Raw genomic sequence first — 24,956 nt, forward strand, 5'->3', positions numbered from 1 at the left:
TTTCAATAATAAACGGGTGTTTTATCTCTTCAGACAAAAAATGAATTATATATTGTAATTTTTTACTTTTCAATCATTTGTTAAATTTTAAACGTCCCAGACTGTTTTAATTTAGCATTCGGCAATACATTTTACGTCGAAATACAGAATTGATTGGTGCTTTATATGAAAAATTTAGACTTTTTAACATACGAACGCAATTTCTCAAGGTTGACACAAAACAACTAAGAGAGTGAAAGGTTCATGACATTAAAATATTTAATATATAGTCGATGGCATCCAAATAACAAAAATATTTTTAAAATCTTAACTTTTATGGCTCCAAATTCGTGGTTTGGCTTTTCATGTGATTAAAATTCAGAAGAGCATACAAATTTTTGATTTTAAGAACTTTTGAAAAATAAGCCGCACCTTTTTCTACATGCTTTAATATTAAGAACATTTGACCAAAATTTGTTTAAAATCAGTGATAGTCGATTAAAATACATTGAAAATACTATGGGTATCTGTTTCCATTTCTTACTGTTTAATGCTTGTATAGTTCTTGAACATTTTAGAATCTTCACTATCAACAATCAAACATCATAAAATTAAAATGATGAATTTTTAATAGAGTTTAGGGGAAACATTTGAAGTATGTATATTTTTGTTATTCTTATTTTTGTCTTCTCCTATGATTTAGGAATACTGAATTTAAACATGTAGGTAATTTTGTTTCATTAGGCATTTCAGTATTGAGCATGCATTCTGTGTTCGATATAATTCTAACAATCTATGCTATCACGGTTTGCTCATATCACCTCATTACCTAAACGAAACTCTGACTACCCCTATGTTGGTATTCAGCTAATACTTAAGAGCAGCGGAATTCGTTCTCAATTAAATACGAAGCACGATCAAAGCAAGCGAAGAAAAACATCGCATCTGTTTCGGTCCATGGTCGGCAATGTTACACAAGTTGTATTTAACAAGCTTGATGAATTGCAGCAGCAAATGAGAGCCCTAAGGAGAACGATGGTAAAACCCATTTTTCTCTCTTATTTACCATTAAGGGTAGGTGTTCTACTTTACTGGCATGATATACAATCCTCGTTCATTCGATAGCAATGGTGTCCCTCAGGTTAGAAGCTTGTTAAGATAGGTTTTTTCATGCACTGTTATCCGTCCTATGTAATCAGAGCTGTACTAGTAGACGATAAACAGACTCTTATGATGTGTTGCGAATCATGATTCTTACAGAGAGCGATAAGTGAAAGTAACTCTCAATTTTCTCAGAATTAAACCCCTGCTCAAGAGTGGTCATCATGACTTGGTAATCATTTTATTGTTGGGAAAAACCTATTATTATAGATAATAGATAATTATAGATAATAGATAATATATTATTATCAAAGTTTGAAAAAGTAGCCATCTTCTTCGAAGTCATGCAACTGTTATACTTATCAGCCTTTGTTCTTGGAAGAGGACTGATAACAACTTTACTATGCCAAAAGAAAAGCCCATTTTCATATTTATCAGCGGTAAGAAACTCCCTTTTCCCAATCCAATTCAATCATATATCCTTCAACCTAGAGGTTCTTCAAAAATGCACAACTCACTCGGATACAGAAACATTAGAACATCCCTGTTCCAAATACAAACCTTCCAATATTAGATTCCTTTATTCCGTGAAAAATTCAACTCTTCTGATACAGCACGTTTTCTTCCGGGAATCGAAATGCTTTGCTGCGAAAATACTTTACGAGTGCTGCTGCTACCAGCGCAAAAATATCTTCTCACAAAAAAAAAATCATCAAATTGAAATCCATCACCGAGAAAAGCGCGCGATTCAGGATGAAAGTAACAAAGGTCCCCGGTCCCGGAGAACAAAATCCAACCCATTCTTTTCCCTGTCAATCCGGTCGTGACGAAGCAAAGTGAGTTGCGAAAACTGCTTTCGTCACCACTCGAGGACGACACTCCGAGCCAAAGTCAGTGCACGGACAAACGGACGTGACACTGACGAAATTTACATCGACTATAACTGATAACGATCATTTCAATTCGGTATGTTTCCAACGGTAGCCTATTTTCCTATCTTTCTGTCTTCCTATCTTTCTATCTTCCTATTTTCTTATCTTCCTATTTTCCTATTTTCCTATCTTCCTCTTTTATTTCCTTATTTTTCATATTTTTCTATTTTCTTATCTTTCTATCTTTCTTTGTCCTTATTTTTTTTATTTTCATATCTTCCTACCTTCTGAGAACTAGGCGGTAGATTTTAATGGATGTTGATTCTGTATGCTACGTCTGTTTGTCTATGCTCAATCCTTCCCCAGTGTTCCGCTGCACAGATCTCCGGTAGTGGAGCCACATGGCAGGAATCAAATTTCCTTCTGAGCTGCAACCCGATAGCGCTCGGCGACTGCAGCTGCTGGAGATTAAACGAATTTTTCACTGGAAAACGAGCGCTTAGTGGGATTTGTTTGCGCTGGAATAGAAACGTTTCCCTTCGTTTGTTCCCTAAGGACGCATGCGGGTACGGTCTCTCCCTTGGGGGGATCCTTTGTTGCTTGAGAGATGATTGTGACTTTTGGGGAGTTCTGAAGATACTATCACATTTCCCCGAGTACCATTCGACCGAATTTCAATCGCCCGAATCAAATTCGCCAGACTAGATCATTCTCCCGAAAAGACTATTTTAGCACGTTTTAGAATCAAGTTTTCAGAAATTACAATGATAAAAACAAGTTCAAATATTAACAACTACTATTACAGAACTATTTACTTTTGAAGGAAATTATTTAAGGAATCTATAATAAAAGTCTTTTAGTTGGATACAGTGTTGCCGAACACAATTATTTACAATTTCAAAACTTCAAATCAATTTTCTGAGACATTTTACAGTTGAAAACACTTAACTTTTCGAGGTGTTTTGAGATAATATAGAAAATTACGTTTTCAAGAAAAAATAGACCGAATTTTCCATAAATTCCAGTTTATTGTTCAAATGCAAATTTAAGGTATTCTGGGCTGATTAAAAACTATCCGATAAGCAATGAAAAAATTAAGCCAAACCCATGGAACACACATGTTATAATTGATGCAGATTACCTCTTATAAGACTATATTTAGTCATATATCAGTTGACATGCCTTAATTACAACATGTGTGAAGGCACTACTTTTGATCGTCTTGATAATTGTCAGGTCTTGGGGTTTAAATCTATCGTTCTTCACTCTTAAGACAGAGATACTCACTAGGCAGTTTAAACCACTCGATCTTTTGCCCCACTATTGACCAAAAAAAGGCTTCCAATCATTTATACAGAAACTAATACCCTTCAATGCATACGATAGGCCTGTCTACACCTCTGCAAAACAAATGGACAAGATGTTTTTGTTCTAAGCAATGGCCAATTGACCGATAGTTACAATGTTCACGTCTAGAATCAAAAAATTGCCACAACTTTTCCAAATATTAATCGATTTCTTTCTTATTTAGAGTGAGAGTTTCTTATTTTAATAGTATTCAAACCGCCATGACATTCATCACATTCGTTTAGCATTGAACTACAAATCTGAAAAAGAAACTTCTGCTCTACCTTACTTTAATGGATACTTCCTGGCACCTTACATTGAACGAATTAAAATGTGCTCTGGCGCTAGCTCATAGCAATATTTTTCAGGGCCTTTTTTTACATTCGGAGGTTTAGAATTCTAAAAGTTATGGCTTATTGTTGTTTTTAGATATGAAAATTATATTTTTTGCTCAAACTTTCATTGTATGGAACAAAACCAAAACAAAATCTTATTCATTTTTTATGCAACGGAGTACTGCCTATCGTTAGGATGCTTAGACGTGTTTTAGCTTTTGCATGAATGCTTGGAAACCATTTAAGATCCATTCGCCATTATAAATAAGAGTAATTTTTCTTGATTTATGAATCTCTTACCACGCTTATTTTGCAAATTATTAGCATGCACAGCACAAAATAAATCAATAACGACTGACATAATACTTGATTATGTATCAATAATGGGACAATGGGGCCCAGATAGCCGTAGCGGTAAACGCGCAGCTATTCAGCATGACCATGCTGAGGGTCGCGGGTTCGAATCCCGCTGGTCGAGGATCTTTTCGTAAAGGAAATTTTCTCGATTCCCAGGGCATAGAGTGTCATCGTACCTGCCACACGATATACACATGCAAAAATGGTCAATCGGCAAAGAAAGCTCTCAGTTAATAACTGTGGAAGTGCTCATAAGAACACTAATCTGAGAAGCAGGCTTTGTCCCAGTTGGGACGTAACGCCAGAAAGAAGAAGAAGAAGAAGATCAATAATGGAACGTAAGCAAACTCGATCACATAACTTTACATCAATATTACGCTCAAAACGCAATCGGTTCGATCAAAGAAAATGCCAAGGAATCCATTGCGAATAACAACACAAAATTGTAGCTAATTGTTTTTTTTTTTGTTTAGTGAAGTAGATGAGTGGTATTGTGCGTAATTCTTACTCACAAGACAACGGTTCGAATCTCTTTCAAACTTTTGCATCTTTTTTGATAACTTCTAAAACCGGTTCTATCGACTGCTACACCCCAATGTTTAGCAGTCATCGGCTGATTTTATACGTTTAATAAATTATATTTGCGACTGAACTTATGTGCAGCTAAAATGTTGCGATATTACAATTTGTTTTTTGCTATGTGGATCAGATTTTTATTATTTCGAATGTTCTAGAAATTTAATTGATTTAGTTTTTGTTATCCACACAATTACTGATAAAATACTTTGTGACGTCATCCTGTGTATAAGCAGTACAATATCATAATTTTCCTAAGCGACTGCATTTTTTTTTCAGCGTAAACTTGAAAACATCCTTCCTAGAAGCATCTTCAGTCAACATTTTGGTTGGTATAACTTTTGATTTACATCATTCTATATGAATCAATTCAATCGTATAGAATGCATGAAAAGGCTATATACCTACCAAAGTGGAGGCTATATGCGTACTTGGCACGACTTTTTCAGACTTTCTATGATCAGACTTGCACCCTTAAGATTGAAGGTTCAAGTCTGAGTTAGGCGGAAACTTTTATTTAACCTTTTTTATCATTTCAAATCAAAACATGCAACGTTGAATTCACAGGATGTATTTTTACCAAGATTAAACGATATTCAAATACAAGTGCAGATCTATTGATATCATGGTGCTCATTTTTTACCGTGTATGAGAAGACACATTTTCAATTTTGAATGCTATTTTCTCAATGTCTACTTTTTTATGGGGCATTTATGCTTTTATGGGCATTGACGGGGTCGGTGGTTTGATGGCTGCCACTTCTGCTTTATAAGCAGAAGGTCATGGGTTCAATCGCAGATCCATCCCCTTCCTAGTACTTTGTTGTTGTATCTGGCAGGGAGGTCTTGCACCAGTTAAGGAATATTTGCCAGAATGAGGGCCAAACAACATGCAAGTAATGTTTCGAAACACGAATCTAGTTGGTTTCTGTCCTCCCTTCGTGGCACAATGGGGCAGATCGCTGTTTTCGACGGCCAAAACCTCTAGTACTCTGCATATGTATCCTAGAGGTTTGGTGACTTCGACAATGTATTTTGAAACAGTTTGTACAACATTTTGCTTCTTCCGAATTTCATCTAGATAAGTTAAAACTGATCTAGATCATTTTTGTCTTTCGATAGGAGCCTCCAACAGTGCGTTGAATGTATGGAGATGCAGGAAAAAAATCAAAACTGGGAGGTCAAGCAATGTGAGCTCCTATGTATGGAAGAGAAAGTTGTTTCTGACCAAAAGAGCTAAAATTAGCATAAATGACATATAATATTCGCAAAACTGTCCCAAGCGCCAATTTAATTATTTTTCAAGAAGAAAATTACAATTTGCAATTTTATTGCTTGTAATGATGTAAAAATTTTTTTCGAATATTTCTCTTCCCATTCGTAGATGTTTTTTATTTCTCAGTTTTAAATAAAAAAAACTGAATAAATCTTTGAAACTACATATATTTAAAACATATGTTTAAAGCATAAACTTATTCTGGTGTAATTTCTGGTTGAGGCAAGACCGCTGTTTAAGGAGTGCACCTACAAAAAGTAAAAAAAATCTGTAAAAAAAGCTCTCCGCAGCCCACTTTTCTTTCTTCGCTACAATGAAGCTACTGGTCTCATCTAGTCGTAGACAAAAAAATTGCTGCCGCTATCTGCCGCTTCATGAGTTATTCTAGAGTTTGTAAAACACTGTTTTTGGACTTTTATTTTTTAAAGACACGGACACCGTCTTCAGCCATTTAGCTGCACAGACTGCAACTTAACACTAGACAACGGACAAGCATGCTCCAGCGGCACAGCCGAGAAACATTCCTGACGAATAGTTTCAATGGCTGCAGCGGGAATCGAACCCACACCCCATGACACGATACGCTTAATTGCCTGACGACACTAACCGTTCGCGGCCACGAGGCCCACAACTCAAAGTATCATCAAAAGTAACTTACTAAAAGTATCATAAAATCTAAGAATGTTACTGTTAGATGATGTAAATTTACTTTGTTATTGTTAAGCTTTAAGAATAACATATTTTTAACATTTTTTTTTTTTTTTTGTACGAAAATACTTATGGTCAAAATTAATATTTGGGCTGTTTTCAATACAGTGCCATCCACGTCAGTGATAGAGCATAAGTGTCTTTGGAAGAAATGTCAAAAATGTCTCAATAAACAACTTTGCAGAGGAAAGTTTTTTGCCAAAACGCTCCTATCAAAAGATAAATAGGTTCTAGATTAGTTCGAACTTATCTAGCTCTAATACGAAGGAGTCAAAATGTAGTATAAATAATTCCAAAATACTTTGTCGAAGACACTCAACCTCTGGCATGCATATCCAGAGTACTTGAGGTTTTGGTCGTTAAAAACAGTCTTTTGTCCGTACGCTGGTAAAGAATTCAAATCACATAACTTTCATGATTGTAGGTTATTTCGCCAAATCATCTCATCAACAGCTAACCTGGTAGGGGAAGTGGTGGCAAAAGGGGTGGTAAAATGAACACCATGCCATTTACCAAAAAAAAAAAACAAATTTGATTGAATTTTTTTCACGCACGGACGATTCAGAGCATACTTCGGAGTGTGCGTGTTGATAGGAAGGTCAATTGAAGTGAAAATATCAACGATTTTAGAAAACCACGTTTGAAAATTAGAACTGACGTAACTTTTCGCTCGGGAGTCTTGAGGTTTTTCAGTGGAGTGAATCTCGTTATGATATGATGCCAAATCTGCTACCTTTAAATTTATTTTTGAATTGGTTCTTCTTCTTTCTGGCGTTACGTCCCCACTGGGACAGAGCCTGCTTCTCAGCTCGTGTGGCAGGTACGAAGATACTCTATGCCCTGGGAAGTCGAGAAAATTTCCAACCCGAAAAGATCCTCGACCGGTGGGATTCGAACCCACGACCCTCAGCTTGGTCATGCTGAATAGCTGCGCGTTTACCGCTACGGCTATCTGGGCCCTGGAATTGGTTACAAGCATTAATAGATATATTTTCGGGAATGCAATGAAAATTTTCAAAAATATTTGTTCTGCTCACGTTTTTTGCTTGATGTTCATTTTACCAACAATCGCTGTTCATTTTACCCACATAGTGCAGATAAAATGAACATTTGAATCGCTTTTTGCTAGAAATAAAAGTATGTAAAACTTTAGCTATTTTAGTCTGAATTCTTGTCGCTGCTATAGGTAACATCCCTATTTTGGAAGCTGTGCGATAGAATTCTACAAATTCCTCGTTTTTCTATCAGAAACTAGATGATATCCTTAAGGTGTTCATTTTACCACCCTTTCCCCTATCTACCAATCTGTCCCATGACTAAAGATTGTAAAAAAAATCAATTCATCACTCTCAAAATAACAAGCGAAGTGATCGAGAAAGGTACATCAGAATTGTGCTCTTTGAAATTAGAGTTCTATATTCTTGTTTAGGTTATCAAAATGTATAAAATCATCAGGGTATCCACAGTTTGAAACATTTCATCAACTGTTTAGTACTTTTTAATCATAACTGGTTTATTTCAGAGAAATAGACGAGGTTCGTTTTGCCCTGACTGTGTATATTACCCCAGGAACCCTACTTGTTTCTATCTTCTTCTCTTAATATAGCTCACGAATAGTTTGTAGCATTTGCTAGAACCAGAGACGGACAAAAAAAAAACTGGTTCCCTACGCTTCCATTATTTGATCCTTATAGCACGCCTTTCCTTACGCTTGATACATAGGCAGTCTGCTAACCAAGAGCCAGCCTTGCTGCCATGAAAAAGACCTTACCCCTATATCATCCCGCATGAACTGGCGTAGAGGCAGGGAAGCATCATCAATTCCTCCCCCTTCTCCTTATTGGGCTGCACGTGGCAGGTACCATTGTTGCCCAAAAAATAGAAGATCATCAGCACTTATTTACTGAGGGTTAGGCCATCCCTAATTTTTCCAAAATACGAAATGTTATAAGTCGATCATTCCCAGTAAACACACCATCGTATATGAAGAGATATAAGAGTACAAATGTGGCGGCGATATACGTACATTTTGCATGCAGCCTTATGGCGTATGTACGTATATCGCCTCCACATTTGTACTCTTATGCGCTATCGTATACGACTTTGTGTTTACTGGGTTGTAAAGTGCTCATTTTGGACGCTAAGTGGCCACCAATGGCTCTGATGTTATAAGGTGAAGATTACCCCCTTACGCAATATCGAGGTAGCTGCTGTAGTGCACGCAACATGAGTACGAAAAGCCACTAGTAACAAATTATTTTGAGCGCGTCGATAGTCAGTTTATTTGCTTTTTAATTATGAATCTTATGTCGACTAGCTTTCTCCAAACCATGTCATCGGAGCATTATGCAATACAAATACTGAATAAGAACTTTGTAATTTCTTTATTTTGAACGATATTAGGCATCATCCATTTATAACGTAACGCTAGAATTGGAAATTGGTTAACGCCATCCCCGTCCTCCGTAACGCTTTTTGTATGGACATTTTCGTAACGCTTGAGCCTACCCCCCACCCTTAGAGCGTTACGTAATTTATGGTCGCTGCCTTATCTTCTTCTTCTTTTTGGCATTACGTCCTCACTGGGACAAAGCCTGCTTCTCAGCGTAGTGTTCTTATGAGCACTTCCACAGTTATTAACTGAGATTTCTTTGCCAAAGTTGCCATTTTCGCATTCGTATTTCATGTAGCAGGTACGATGAAACTTTATGCCCAGGGAAGTCAAGGAAATTTCCATTACGAAAAGATCCTGGACCGACCGGGATTCGAACCCAGACACCTTCAGCATGGCTTTGCTTTGTAGCCGCGGACTCTAACCACTCGGCTAAGGAAGGCCTCAACTGCCTTATACAATACTTGTATGGTTTTCATACAGAATTGTATTGAAATCTTACAGTCACTGATTGGGTGCACAATAGGGTCCTAAAGGCCTGTTTAGTTTAGGCTAAAAACACATGTTTACTCAATTTTTCAATGTTTTTCTTTTGTTAAAGTCCAAAAAACATTTTTCTAGATTTTGTCATACTCCTTGGCTTCAACTCAAATTTTGGGTGTACATATTTTGCTTTTCGTGTCCCTTCCAAAATGTCAGATAGGAACCCGGATAAAAAATACAATACAAAAACAATATAACGTATTGTAACAGTATCATTCAATATATTGGAAATACAATACAGTATATTGAAAAATGACAATACAATTACAGTACAATATATTGTTTTGAACAGTTCACAGAATGGTATATAAGATTTTTGAAATATAATGTATGGGTGGTTAAGTATCGTAACAATACAAATATAGATATTTTCTCATACAAACATTTTGAAAATATAATACGATGTATTGTTCATGTATTGTCTTGATTAGCAATTCGTGTATTGTTTTACAATACAAAAACAATTCAATATCATGGTTGCATTCGTCGTTACAGCTAATGTCAAGTGACTTCTAAAAAACTACTTATTTTTACTTTTTGAATATTTTTCACCCAACATTTCTTGCTTTCTGAACTTGTTTTGTTTATTTCTTTCAGCAAAGCTACATAGAAAATAGCAACAGTTGTTTTACGCGAAAATAGGAATTTGACCAAAATTGTAAGGTATAAAACCAATTAAAAACAATACAATGTTCTGTTACAATATATTATATTGTTTTTGAATTGTATATCCAAACAAGATTAATATTGCTTCGACATTCAATTACAATACGCTGTATTGTATCCAATACGTTATATTGTACATTAATGGTTTATTCCATTCACTGAATGATACGTTTTTATCCGGGAACAACCCCAGTGTTAAAACTAAAACCCCTGTGGTGTTTTTGTCGATTAAGCGAACGTCAAACATGATCAAAAGTGTCAAGGTTCATTTATGTACCCAATTTTTAAATTAAAGTTTAAATATATTAGAGCCGTTATTTGAGCGGGAAAAATTGCTAAAATAGTTGCAGCAATATGCTCTTTCGTATCATTAAACAAAAACAAGATTTCATCAAACATTTTAGGACCCAGTTGACATATTGCACCGTTTCAACTTACACGGACTAAAAGATTTCTGGGAAATCGGACGAATGATTTTCGGGGAGATGTGATAGCATCCTTCTGAGGGATGGAGCGGTCTCGTTGATTCGATTTAGATAAGTTTGAGACAAAGGTCAAATGTCAACCGGCGATTGCAAACGGTGAGTATTTTTGGACCGGCGCCTAATTCATTGCTGAAATGAAAATTTGCTTCGTGGAAATATCCTCTACCGATCCATTTTCAAGAAGTTTTAGGGGTGGTCCATTAATTACGTAAGAGTTTATGGGGGGATGGGGGGTCTGAGATTTCTTACGCGCCATTCAATTTATTTTTGATTTTCATACAAAAAAATCTTACCATGGGGGGAGGGGGGTTGAAAAAAACCCCGAAAAATGTCTTACGTAATAAATGGACAGCCCCCTACAGCATCAGCCACTGAATACCCCGCAGCATCGCATGTTCCTGATTGAAAACACAAATCGCGTTTAACGTCATCGTAGCTACGCTTTTTTATTGCGCTTGAAACTATATTTTGATGCAATTTGCGTCGCATTTCCAATCAATCGCACGGAAAAAATAATAATTTTTTATAGCTTCTAGTCAAACGAAGATTGGCCTTTGCCAGACAACAGCAAGCTATACCGGCGGTGCGTTGCGTTGTCAGTCACTTCCAAGCCGTTGCGCTTTCCGACGGAGATGCGACTTGTGCAGTTCGAAATGCAATTGCAAACATCGTCCACCTCGTCGAAACGGCGCTGCCATAATGTGTACGGTTTTAAATTTTATGCTCACCCCACTCAATTTGACACATAAATGTGTTTACGGGCAGAGCCTTCTTCCTTTTGGAGTACCATCAAACGTGCAACGGACGACTGAGATTATTGGGGCACTCGGCACTTAAGGGAAAATGTTTTACAAAACCACTTTTGCCAGACCAGATTGAATCCCTCGGTGGTACATTCTGCTGGAATAATAGGATCCATGTCATGAATGCTAAAGAGGACTGAAGTGGCAGAAGGGTTTACCCCAGACCATGTTACTGTGGGAATATTTCCTGTCGATGATTTATACGGGCATCGGTGATTTATGATCTGTGCCGCCAAATGGGGCACACACACGTGGCAGCAGATGTTTGAAAAGGATAAAGTTTATGTTTTGCTGTGGCGTTCTTTTCAGTGAGCTTGGAGTGGTTTGAATCATTCGGTGACATGGTTTGGAGAAAGATTGATGGACTTTCGTGCTTTGAATAACTTGCTAACTTAAGGGCAATCGAATGCCCTTTCTCTTTTCTATCTGCTATCTTCCTCTTTCTATATCTTACGATCTTCCTATCTTCATATTTTTCTTTTTTATCTTTCTATCTTCCTATCTTCCTATTTTTTCTGATCTTCTTATCTTCCTATTTTTTATCATCCTATCTTTCTATCTTTTTATTTTCTTATACCCATATCTTCCTATTTTTCTATCTTTCTATTCCCTAATTTCCATCTTTATTCTTCAAGCGTCTATTTTTCTATCTGTATTTACGTTTAACTGTAGTATCAAGTCATATTTTGTATTCATTCAATTTCAATTTTCACCAATACTGATGACAACCAAGCCCACCGCAAGCGCCATCACGTACTCGCTCGACGACAACTGGTGGCAACTTGCTGTGAATATTCAATGGGGTAACGACTTTGCTTTACGATTTCAATTATCATCCACGTTTATGAAAAATTAATTGAGTCTCTGTTTTATGGTTCCCCTTTTTTTGTTTCAACTCAGTCGTAACATAATATTTCGGAATGCCGTTGGGACGACTTTTACGGTTACGCACAAACTGCTATCATCGTCGACCAGTGACTTTTTGGTTGGCATCGATATCGTGAGGGGTCCTTACCGGTGCCCGAACCGAATGGGCGGGAAAGCAAATGGCTGATTCATGTTACACCCTTAATGGTTGGCATTGCATTTTTTTACGGATCGTCTGCCAAAATTGTTTAATTGCTTTGTTTATGATCGGTCTGCACAAATCGAGAGTGAAATATCGATTAAGAAATTGGACCCGTAGTAATTGTTATGGGATGTTTAGTGTACTATTGTTTTTTTATTGGAAATTATTGAAATTTTTCTAATTGTCGAAATGGATCATTATTGTTGTACTGATTATATTCACACACAGAAAATTATTTCATATCCCAACAAAAAACATTATAAAACTCTTGGAATGGACCTCCTACATTGCATGATCAAACTACAAGTTACAAATGAGAAGTGCAACATGACACACCCATTCTTAACTATGCGTGTTTCTGGGATGCAAATACTTTCCACACTGAATTAAAAACAAATTCAATTCCCTATTGGTGGCACCATTATTGATGATCTACATCTCTCCCCAAGTGCAATGACGGTGCCCGCGAAAATTCAATCTGATCCAAATCCGATAACTTCTTCCAAAACAGCAGCGGGTCATCGTTGTCAATATGGATGTCATCCCACATACTCTACCTACTCTTGTTGATTGGAAAACTTTCTGCCAAAGCTTTTTCACGAAAGCTGCTACTTGCTGTTGCCCGCGAGCGAGGTTTGCGTTGTCATTCTAACATTGTCAGTTCAGCACATGGAGGTAGCCAGAATTTTAGAAGGATTGTTTTCAGAATGCTTGTTTATGTAAAACTGCGACATGATAAACTTTTTTCATAAATCTTGGAGTCCAAATTAAAATCAGACTTCTGTCATGGAACATACCAGACATCATTGCGTGGGATCTGCCAGTAATCTGATAAGAAGCTCAAAAAGTTTTTGCCAATTATCTGTTGACTTATCTTGAAAAAAATGCATCCAGGAAATTCAGAAAATTAGTCAAGGGGGTAATAGGAGATAAATCAACGTATTTGCTTAGAATCTCTCCTGTAACTCCTTTTAATTTTCCACTGAACATTTTTCTTTGGATTGTTCAAATAGTTTCTATAATAACCATTTCAATATTTTATTGGGAGTGACGGGGCCAAGAAAGTTGACCTCACTTCATTGATGCGGAGCTCTTTGAGCTATGAAAATGGTATTTCCACCTTTTTCTCTGGCTGAATAGCCTAGGCTAAAGCGCCATCACTTATTTATTTCACCGGAAAATGTTTATGAAATATCTACAAATATTTCATTGTTCTCGTGATTGAATGTGATTACATTCTAACATAACTATGCTATATCATACAATTTCTGTCATATTTATTTTTGATTAACCTTCTTCTTCTTCTTCTTGGCATTAACGTCCCCAATGGGACAGAGCCGACTTCTCAGCTTAGTGTTCATATGAGCACTTCCATAGTTATTGAACTTACCATTTTCGCATTCGTATATCGTGTGGCAGGTACGATGATACTCTATGCCCAGGGAAGTCAAGGAAATTTCCATTACGAAAAGATCCTGGACCTACCGGGATTCGAACCTTTGGTTTCGCTTTGTAGCCGCGGACTCTAACCACTCGGCTTAGGAAGGCCCCGTTTGATTAAACTGAATAATGTAATATTGTATGAAAGGTTGAAGGTTTTGTTCTCTAAGAATCAGAAAAAGCGTTTGGTTGTCCCATACTCTAGTGATAAATTTGCCACTTTCGAAAATCACACTAAATTTTTGAATATATTACTTTTCTTGTATCAGAAGATATGGAAGGCCCTTCAGAACGTTGTTTTTATGGTCACTATAGAATATTTTTCTAGGGTAATGATTTTGGGAGCTCTTGCGTCGTATGGGTTTGTTGTGCTTTTATTGTTTGTTAAACTGCATTAGAAAATGAATACATGGTCTGTACATTTTTTTGAGGAAGAAGTTTATTCCATAGATATTGAACTCGATGACTGTACGATAAAGTTTGGAGGTATGCTACCAATTCTTCTCAAGTAAGAAGAAAGTAACAGATGAAAATAATATCCAAATCTCAAAACATAGTTTGAACACATCAAACATTACAAATCATAAATGTTTGTTGCTTCGTTTTCGTTTTCCCCATGAAAACTATCTTTAAATAAAGATACGACGATTTTCGCATTTTTTATGGGCAGTAGGGATTTCTCAAAATATCAGCCTAAAATTTTAGCTTCTGGAATTATTCTAAATATTTGTTAAGAAATTCATTCATGCATTTCCCATCTCACTTGACCACTAAGTCCAAACCCATAATGAAGTTTGAGGATTATTTTAGGAATCACCAATCTTTCGTTTCTTATAAAATTCGTCCAGTTTTTCAAATATCTTTAGTATTCTTCTTTCTTTCTGGCATTACGTCCCCACTGGGACAAAGCCTGCTTCTCAGCTTAGTGTTCTTATGAGCACTTCCACAGTTATTAACTGAGAGCTTACTGTACCAATGACCATTTTTGCATGTATATATCGTGTGACAGGTACGAAGATACTCTATGCCCTGGGAAGTCGAGAAAATTTCCAACCCGAAAAGATCCTCGACCGGTGGGATTCGAACCCACGACCCTCAGCTTGGTCTTGCTGAATAGCTGAGCGTTTACCGCTACGGCTATCTGGGCCCCTCTTTAGTATCCTTCAGTATTCCTCCAAGATATTTTTCAAGTAATAGATCGTGGCTACTCTTTCGGGATTTTACCTTGAATTACTCCATGAAGTCTTTCAAAAATCCATTTTGTTAAAATTTGCTCCGGTTAATCTTTGAAGAAAACTGTGAGAACTCGTTCAAGAACTTTTTTTTAATTCTTCAATAAAATTCATTTCCATTCTGGAATTAACCTATAACTTACACCAAACCAGGAATTTCACTGAGAACTTCTAAAAGCATTGTCTTAGGCAGAGATTAATGAAGAATTTCTTTTGATATGTGGTGCCTTAAGTGGTTTTCAGACACCATCCTAGTAATTTTGATACTCTTATGAAATCCTCTTTTGATCATCCTAGTAATGCTGATTAGGCATAGGCTTCTTCAAGGAAGTTTGAAAGCTTCCTCAGATTTGGGAAGGAAATTTTCCCTGTATATTTTTTCCAAGCATTCCTTCTCTGATTATTTTACGAATAACTCCAGTTATCACAAAATGCAGATCATATAACGGTCTCTGTCGGAATTTATTTAGGCATTTCTATGGGATCCTATCAGGGATTTTTTAACAATTTTCTCTTGAAATCCTTGTTGCTCAAAAATTGATTCAGAGGTTTACAGTATTGGACATGTAAAATGCACCAAAGTCGTTTTCTCATACAAAATAGTCAAATTCAGAAAGCTATATCTCCGCCATTTTTCAACAGATTCTTTTAATTTTTCTACCACGAACTACAAATTACCTTCATTTTTTTTATAACTATTAACAAAAATGTCTGAAAACTATTTGATTCAAATGTTACAGATTGGTTGAACTTAAACAAAAAAATGCACCAAACCACAAAATGGTGTAGCAGAAAAACAACGCGTCGAATCATTTTGGTGTCTTCAGCGGATTTGTTCATTGAGTGATAAGGACCAAATGCGCTAGAGACACTAAAATGATACAACGTGTAGTTTTTTTTTTGCTACCTAAATTTTTGTCCTGGTGCATTTTTTTTGTCAATGTTTAACCTATCTGTATGTTTTGAACCTATCTGAATCTTTTAAATTACCCTCACAGGAATGCTAAAAATTGCTACAGAGAAAAAAATTGTTAGAAGATTCTTTGAAAAATCTGCAGAGCAGCTTTTAATTGAACTTCTGTAGGAATTTCGGTGGTCTAAATGTTATTTTTGATTCTTGGAGTAGTGGTTAGTGTTATTTTTGAAAGTAGCCTTAAAATATGCCAGGAAGAACTTCATAGAAAATTTATGAATTTTCACAATACTATTTTTGTTTCTTGGAATATCGTTAAAACATTTTTTTATACATTTTTTTTTCTAGAACAAGTATGGCATAATATCCCAGAATTTCATCATGGATTCTGCAATCGATCCCTTTGAAGTAATTCCATTAAAAGTTTTATTAAAATACATCCAAAATTTTTTTCAACAGTTCTCTTAATGCTTTCTTTGAGAGAGCATCCCCATCAAAGATATCATTGAGAGAACTCTTTGAGCAATCCTCAGATGAATTTTAATAAAGGTCTTCGATGAAATTCCTTCAAAGAGATGGATGCCAGAACCCTTGATAAAATTTTGAAACATGTAATACTAGGAGTAATGTATAAAAGAATCCCATTAAAATATAAATAGATTAAATTTTGAAAAAAATCTTGAAATAATTTTGCATTGATTCCTGAAATAATCATTGACTGTATCCCTGAAACAATCCCTAGAGGAATACTGTGTGTAATTGCTGATGGATTCAAGAAGAAATCTCGCATTCAGTATCATAAGGGCGTAACTGCAGTGATCAATTTCTCTTCATCGATTTTCTCTTTGGATAATTACTTGGCCGGGAGAAAGTTTTCGGCCAATATTGTTGATTCAATAGGAAGTGCTCATCGTCCTACGTCATTCTGCATCGTTAAATGTTCCGAAAATCGATCGAATTTCCAATACTAATCCAAAGAGAAAGTCGATGAAGAGAAATCGATCACTGCAGATACGTCTATATGGTACTCAACGCGAGAAATACTCAAAGAAATATTTTAAGAAATTGAATTAATTATTTATGTGTCAGTGAATCATCGATTTGTTTTCGGCGAGAATTAACGTACAAATAAATTGCCAGATTGTCCGGACGTTTCGGTCGTTTTACTGGCCTAAGACCATCTTCTGCGGACTCTAAAATATATTTTTTAACATTTAGAACACATCAAAAACATAAAATTAACACCTTACAATCTTCTAGCCGTTTGTTTACAGTTGGACGGCCATAACTTTTACAAACATCATAATACATAAATTTCTACATACAACATACATACAAATATCTTCTGGTCATGTGTTGGTAATAGATTTAAGCTTAGTTATAATAGAGTTGTACGCCGTCTTAAAATTGGCAGAGTCTTTCTGTTTGTTTACAACATTATCATCGCCTCGTATCTTAATGTGAAAAGTTTCTGTTATTAATCTAGTGTAGCTATTTGTAACTTTGTCAAGTATTTTTGTCTTGTCAAAGTCGAAAATATGTCCTTCTTCTATAGTGTGTAGTGACAATCCTGTACCAGATATGTTTTTTGTTTTAACATTATACTTATGTTGACTTAGACGTTTACACAAAAATTGACTTGTTTCACCAACGTACGATTTTTCACATGCACCACAAGGAATCTCATATACTACATTTATGTTTTTGTCTTTAGATATTTTGTCTTTAGTTTTTGTAAATAGTACATCCTTAATTTTGTCAACTGGTTTATAAGCCACCTTAACACTTGTCCGCCTAAGATATTCGTCACTTACACGGACGACGAAGCCTCAAAATCAGTTGGAACGCTAAATTCAACCCACTATATCTCGGCTGTTCTAAGCCCGATTTACAAAATTTTGGCACCTACAGAAATGTATGGGCTTCTAGATTCATGTCAGATTTTTGAAATATTTTTGGGAACTACTGTTTGATTTGTAGTACTTAAAACACCGGAGCAAGTCCTAAAAAAATTTCTAACCAGGCGGTAATTGGTAGATAACTTAGAATTTATCGCGATAACCTATAGATTTTTTTATTGTATGATGATCATATTAGTGTAATCTAACAATTGGCATTGAATTTTCGATTGTTAGCCGTTCAAAGAACTACAATATATTCACAAAACTGCGTAGAATACAGAAAAAAATACATTTTCAATTATAACTTGAAATTCATCGCGATGACCCAAACGTTTTATGATCTTAAAATATACTCATACTTAAGGCCATCACATTCGCAGAACACTGATAATGAATTTCTGTTGGGTGAGCTACAATATTTTCACAAAATAGTGAAAAATACAGGAAAATACAGGTTTTCTACAGTAATTTCATACATATCGCAATGAGTCATCAGTTTTATAATTTTAATCTCATTGTTTGTTCATGAGAATCAAATTTTCTGAACATTTTTGATCGCTGTTTGTTCAAAGAACTACAATATATTCACAAAACTGCGTAGAATACAGAAAAAAATACATTTTCAACTATAACTTGAAATTTATCGCGATGACCCAAACATTTTATGATCTTAAAATATACTGATATTTAAGGCCATCACATTCGCAGAACACTGACAATGAATTTCTGTTGGGTAAGCTACAATATTTTCACAAAATAGTGAAAAATACAGGAAAATACAGGTTTTCTGCAGTAATTTCATATATATCGCAATGAATCATCAGTTTTATAATTTTAAACTCTTTGTTTGTTCATGAGAAACAAGTTTACTGAGCATCGTTGATCGCTGTTTGTTCAAAGAACTACAATATATTCACAAAACTGAGTAGAATACAGGAAAAAAATACGTTTTCAACTATAACTTGAAATTAATCGCTATGACCCAAATGTTTTATGATCTTAAAATATAATCATATTTAAGGCCATCAAATTTGCAGAACACTGATAATGAATTTCTGTTGGAAAATGCAGAAAAATGCTGGTTTTCTACAATAATTTCATATTTATCGCAATGACACATCAGTTTTATAATTTTGATCTCTTTGTATGTTCATGAGAAACAAATTTTCTGAACATCGTTGATAGCTGTTTGTTCGAAGAACTACAATGCTTTCAAAAAATCTTGTATTGTAATTTTCTGTATTAAATTCTGAAATTTCTTCTACAATTTATTGGTTGTCTCTAAACCTTATCAATTTAAAGACAATGCTTCAATGGTGAGATATAAAAATAAACATATTTTAAAACGTTTTTGACGTTTTTCAAAGAACGACAACTTTTTCGCAAAACTGTGAATAATGCAGGAAAAATACGATCTTAACAACAGTTTGATTTTTTTGCAATGATCCATGGGTGTTTTGATTTTAAAATATTCTCATATTTAGGGTTGTCAAGTTTGCACAAAATAATAGATGAAATTTTATTGAAAGAACTACAATATTTTCACAAATTACCGTATAATACAAAAATATTCTGTTGCTACCGAAGTTTGAACATTTTATCATCTGTATAATTTTCTAAATTGTTGTAAATTTTCAAGAAAAATAAATGTGCTCGAAAACCATGTATAATACAGAAACATTCAAAATTTCTCCTGTAATTTCAAAATTGCTGCATTTTCTTATAATCTCCACGGTTTAGAATTTTTCAGATTCATATATAAATTGATAGAACACAACAACAAACGTTGAATGTCAAAACGTCGAAAGGAATAACACATCGAAAAGAAAAAAAATATCGAATTATTTATTCTTTCGGAAGAGAATAATTCTTCCAAAATCATTTCGTTCTCTTCCAATTCCCACCTTTCGACGTTTTGTCAGGCAAATGCAAATAACTGATTGCCTCCAGACCATATAATTTTAAGAGTTTGGAGCATAATTATATATAAAAGTAAATATATCTACAGAACATTTTTAGTGATTTCTGAAGAACTAAAACATTTACACAAAACTGTGGAAAATACCAGAAAAGTTAGATCGTAATAAAAACCTGAAATTGACCACAATGTTCCATGGATTTTATGATTTGTTAATGTTAAATAAAATGTTTTCGTTTAGAGTTGGTAAGCTTGTATAAATTAACCGATGAAATTTCGTTAGAAAATTTCAATATTTTCATAAAATACCATGTAATACAAGAATATACTATTGCTTTTCTTGTTTCATATTATTCAAGATGACTAATTGATTTTATTATTCGAAACCGTTATTAAGTTTTGAAAAAAAAAAACAAACTTTCTCAACAATTATAATGGCTATTTGCTCTAAGAACTATCAATATTTTCACAAAATCACGAATAATACAGAACAGTTTCTGACTATGGTTGCGTTTTCATAATAGTTGTGTTTACGATTTGAAATATTCTCAACGTAATAAATATAAAAAATAGAGCAGTTATTATTTCTGTTTTCAAAGCACGACAAACAGTTTACAAAATTGGTAATATAACAATTTCTATTTATTGATAATATTTGCACAATATTGTATTATTATTTATTATAACAGAAATGGGGCCCAAATAGCTGTAGCGGTAAACGCGCAGCTATTCAGCAAGACCAAGCTGAGGGTCGTGGGTTCGAATCCCACCGGTCGAGGATCTTTTCGGGTTGGAAATTTTCTCGACATCCCAGGGCATAGAGTATCTTCGTACCTGCCACATGATATCCACATGCAAAAATGGTCAATTGGCATTAGTTAATAACTTTGGAAGTGCTCATAAGAACACTAAGCTGAGAAGCAGGCTTTGTCCCAGTTGGGATGTAACGCCAGAAAGAAGAATAAGAAGAAGAACAGCAGTATATCAGATTTCCGTTGCAATATAATAATTGTGGCAAGGAGTTATCATTTTAATGATTTTATTATATTTTTTCATATTATAAACCATAAATTAACAGAGCAAATTTTATAGTTTCTCCAAAGCATTAAACCATTCTCAAAAAAATGTAAATAATACAGAAAAATACCTTCAACAATCTTACTTCATATTCACCGCAACGACCCATAGATTTTGTGGTTTTAAACTATTCTCATATTTGAGACTTACAACTACAAATTGTAGCTAATCTATTATTGTCGTAATGACATCATTTTTTAATTTACTTATAATAACGCAATTAATGATATTTTACTTACATGGATGACGGTGTTAAAAAAAAGTTGATCGCTTCAACCCTAGTTTGTCCTTATTTGTAGATTCATGTGCGGTTATAGAAATGTGCTTGGAATCTATTGTTTGATTTGTAGTACTACAAACACTGGAGCTAGTCTATAAAAATTTAGCGTTTGTTTGTACCAAACATTTTTCATTGTAATTTGTACATTTAACGAATTACAACATATATATTAAACTGCGTAGCATATGGCAGAAAAAAAAGTTTCAGCAATAGTTTAAAATAATCGCTATTACCCATGAATTTTACAATTTATAAATTTTCTCATATCTAGTGTAGTTTGATATTCATTGCGATGAAGCATTGATTTTATTAATTCAAACCATTTTCATGTTCACGAGAAAAGAATATAAATGAAAATTGATACGTGTTAGTTCAAAGAACTAACATATTTTCATTAAATAATTTATTCAAAACTAAGGACTCTTTTGTAATTTAATAATTTCACGCAATGACCTATATTTTATGGTTCAAAACTTTCTCATAAAAAAACAAGAACATATTTGATGCCATCTATCTAATAACCTATAATAAGAATTAAGAATAAAAATATAAAGGTAAGTATTTCAAATATGCAGTTACCCTAATCACTGTCTCAGCTAGGGCTTAATTGAAAACCCATTTTCATGTCACTTTTTCAGATCCATTTTTATTTTGTACTAATAGCATATACTTTTAACTACCATGTAGTAAGTTAAATAGTAAGAATCGATTCAACCAGCTTTACTCTAATAATATTTGAACATGACACATCTTAAAAAATCTGCTTCAAAATACTATCATTTTATTCTTAAAAGAACTACAATCACAATAGAATGTTGAACGCAATAAAATACTTTCGTTTACCTATTGCTATGGAAAACTTACAGATATTTTAATGTTTAACCACATCGTACTGTTTACTATCACCGTAGTTTTCCTATTTCGCAGGGAAAAGAAATAGAGTGTCATCTGTGCACCATATTCCCCTCATTTAAGGGAAGTAAGGTGTTCAAAGGTTAATTTTAAAATAACTATTGAGTCGATCAATACTTTTTTTATGTTACAATGTAGCTCCAAGTATAGATGATCAGCGTTAATATAGAAATTATTTTAAAAACATTCATAAAACATATTTAATTGAAACTGTTACTGCATCTAAGTGTTCCTATTCCGCTCACGGTAAACAGATTTCGTGACGAACATACTGGATAAAAAGCATTACATAATTAGAATTTCGTTATTTATCGTGCTATTTTGTATGGTCAAATTATACCTACTTCAGCAAAAAGAATTAGTATACATGATAATTTTTGAATGAGCGATTATTGAAACATAAAAAATACCTACTGATCCAATAGCCGCTCAAGGTGTCTTGTGTTTTTAATATATAGAATAATTTTACCACATAAAAATAAAGTCAGACGACTTCATTTGAAAGTTGTCAATATTGCTAGAATATATCACGCTATGTCTAAATCAGCAGATTATGCAAATCGAATGTACCTCGGATTTATTTCCGCTACAATTCAGTAATTGGGTAATGTTTTCATAATTAGAAAGTTTTACAATATTCCAAAGGAACAAACAAACAAACAGCTTCTAATAATTTTGAGCACATTTATTTTTATTGAAAATACACAACGATTTAGAAAAATATATAGATGATCAAATTTTCAAACTTTGGTAGCAACAGAATATTTTTGTATTATATGGTAATTTGTGAAAACTTGATAACCCTAAATATGACAATATTTTAAAATCACAAAATACATGTATCATTGCAATGAATTTCAAACTGTTGTTAGGATCGTAATTTCCCTATATTATTCATAGTTTTGTGAAATTGTTGTAGTTCTTTAAAAAACATCAAAAATGTTCTGTAAATATATTTATTTTCATAACTAAAAAAACTTCAAATCTTTTAATTGCTCTAGAGGCAATCAATATATTGCAGCAGAAATTTAAGATTTTTCTGTATTATACAAGATTTTGTGAATATATTGTAGTTCTTTGAACAAACAGCGATCAACGATGTTTAGGAAATTTGTTTCTCATGAACACACAAAGAGTTTAAAATTATAAAACTGGTGAGTCATTGCGATATATATGAAATTACTGTAGAAAACCTGTATTTTCCTGTATTTTTCACTATTTTGTGAAAATATTGTAGTTTTTCCAACAGAACTTTATTATCAGTGTTCTACAAATTTGATGGCCTTAAATATGAGGATATTCTAAGATCATAAAACGTTTGAGTCATCGCGATAAATTTCAAGTTCTAGTTGAAAATGTATATTTTTCTGTATTCTACGCAGATTTGTGAATATATTGTAGTTCTTTGAACAAACAGCGATCAACGTTGTTCAGAAAATTTGTTTCTCATGAACAAACAAAGAGATTAAAATTATAAAACTGATGACTCATTGCGATACATATGAAATTACCGTAGAAAACCTGTATTTTCCTGTATTTTTTACTATTTTGTGAAAATATTGTAGTTTTTCCAACAGAAATTTATTATCAGTGTTCTTCAAATTTGATGGCCTTCAATATGAGTGCATATTTAGGTTATAAAACGTTTGGGTCATCGCGATAAATTTCAAGTTATAGTTGAAAATGTATATTTTTCTGTATTCTACGCAGTTTTGTGAATGTATTGTAGTTCTTTGAACAAACAGCAATCAACGGTTTTCAGGAAATTTGTTTCTCATGAATGAACAAAGAGATTAAAATTATAAAACTGATGATTCATTGCGATAAATATGAAATTATTGTAGAAAACCTGTATTTTCCTGTATTTTTCACTATTTTGTGAAAATATTGTAGTTTTCACAACAGAAATTTATTATCAGTGTTCTGCAAATTTGATGGCCTTACATATGAGTATATTTTAAGATCATAAAATGTTTGGGTCATCGCGATGAATTTCAAGTTATAATTGAAAATGTATTTTTTCTGTATTCTACGCAGTTTTGTGAATATATTGTAGTTCTTTGAACGGCTAACAATCAAAAATTCAATGCCAATTGTTAGATTACACTAAAACGATCATTATACTATAAAAAAATCTATAGGCTATCGCGATAAATTCTAAGTTATCTACAAATTTCCGCCGGTTAGAAATTTTTTTAGGACTTGTTCCGGTGTTTTAAGTACTATAAATCAAACAGTAGTTCCCAAAAATATTTCAAAAATCTGACATAAATCTAGAAGCCCATACATTTCTGTAGGTGCCAAAATTTTGTAAATCGGGCTTAGGACAGCCGAGATATAGTGGGTTGAATTTAGCGTTCCAACTGATTTTGAGGCTTCGTCCTCGGTGTGTTAAAGTCGTGTTGTCTTAGATATCTAGATAGCTTTTCACCTAGTCCTTCAATATATGGTATCGTTATAAAATTGTTCGTAGCGTTTTCCTTGTCTTGTAGTGTATTTTACATTTTGTGTAGTCTTTCCCTAATAACTTTTTCTACAAAGAAACACGGGTAGTTGTTTCCTGTGAGAATTTGTTTAACCGTTTTCAATGTGTTTACCCGATACTTAGCATGAGTTAACTTTAAGGCTCTATCTACTAGTGTTATTATTGTATTATTTTTGTGTATGAAAGGACTAACAGAGGTAAAGTCTAAATATCTACCGTCTGCATCTTTCGGGAACCACTCCGTTGTGATCGTGTTGTCTTCGCGCCGCAGAATCATGTCCAGAAATTTC

At 34.1% G+C, this 24,956-nt stretch overlaps 1 protein-coding gene across 13 annotated transcripts in view; it reads left to right on the plus strand.

Moving 5' to 3' along the window:
* Nucleotides 1–24,956, plus strand: part of LOC5564986 (dual 3',5'-cyclic-AMP and -GMP phosphodiesterase 11) — a 425,037-nt gene that overhangs the window by 316,314 nt on the left and 83,767 nt on the right. Inside the window, exon 1 of one of the 13 annotated variants that reach the window (XM_021845672.1) lies at nucleotides 10,716–10,732. The exons of the other annotated variants lie outside the window; for them this stretch is intronic. The gene's annotated coding sequence lies outside the window, so the exon portion shown is untranslated. Of the gene's footprint in view, nucleotides 1–10,715; nucleotides 10,733–24,956 lie in introns of those variants that run through there. 13 annotated transcript variants of the gene reach the window in all.

The sequence above is a fragment of the Aedes aegypti genome, chromosome 2 (genome assembly GCF_002204515.2).
Source record: "Aedes aegypti strain LVP_AGWG chromosome 2, AaegL5.0 Primary Assembly, whole genome shotgun sequence".
Classification (NCBI taxonomy): Eukaryota; Metazoa; Arthropoda; class Insecta; order Diptera; family Culicidae; genus Aedes; species Aedes aegypti.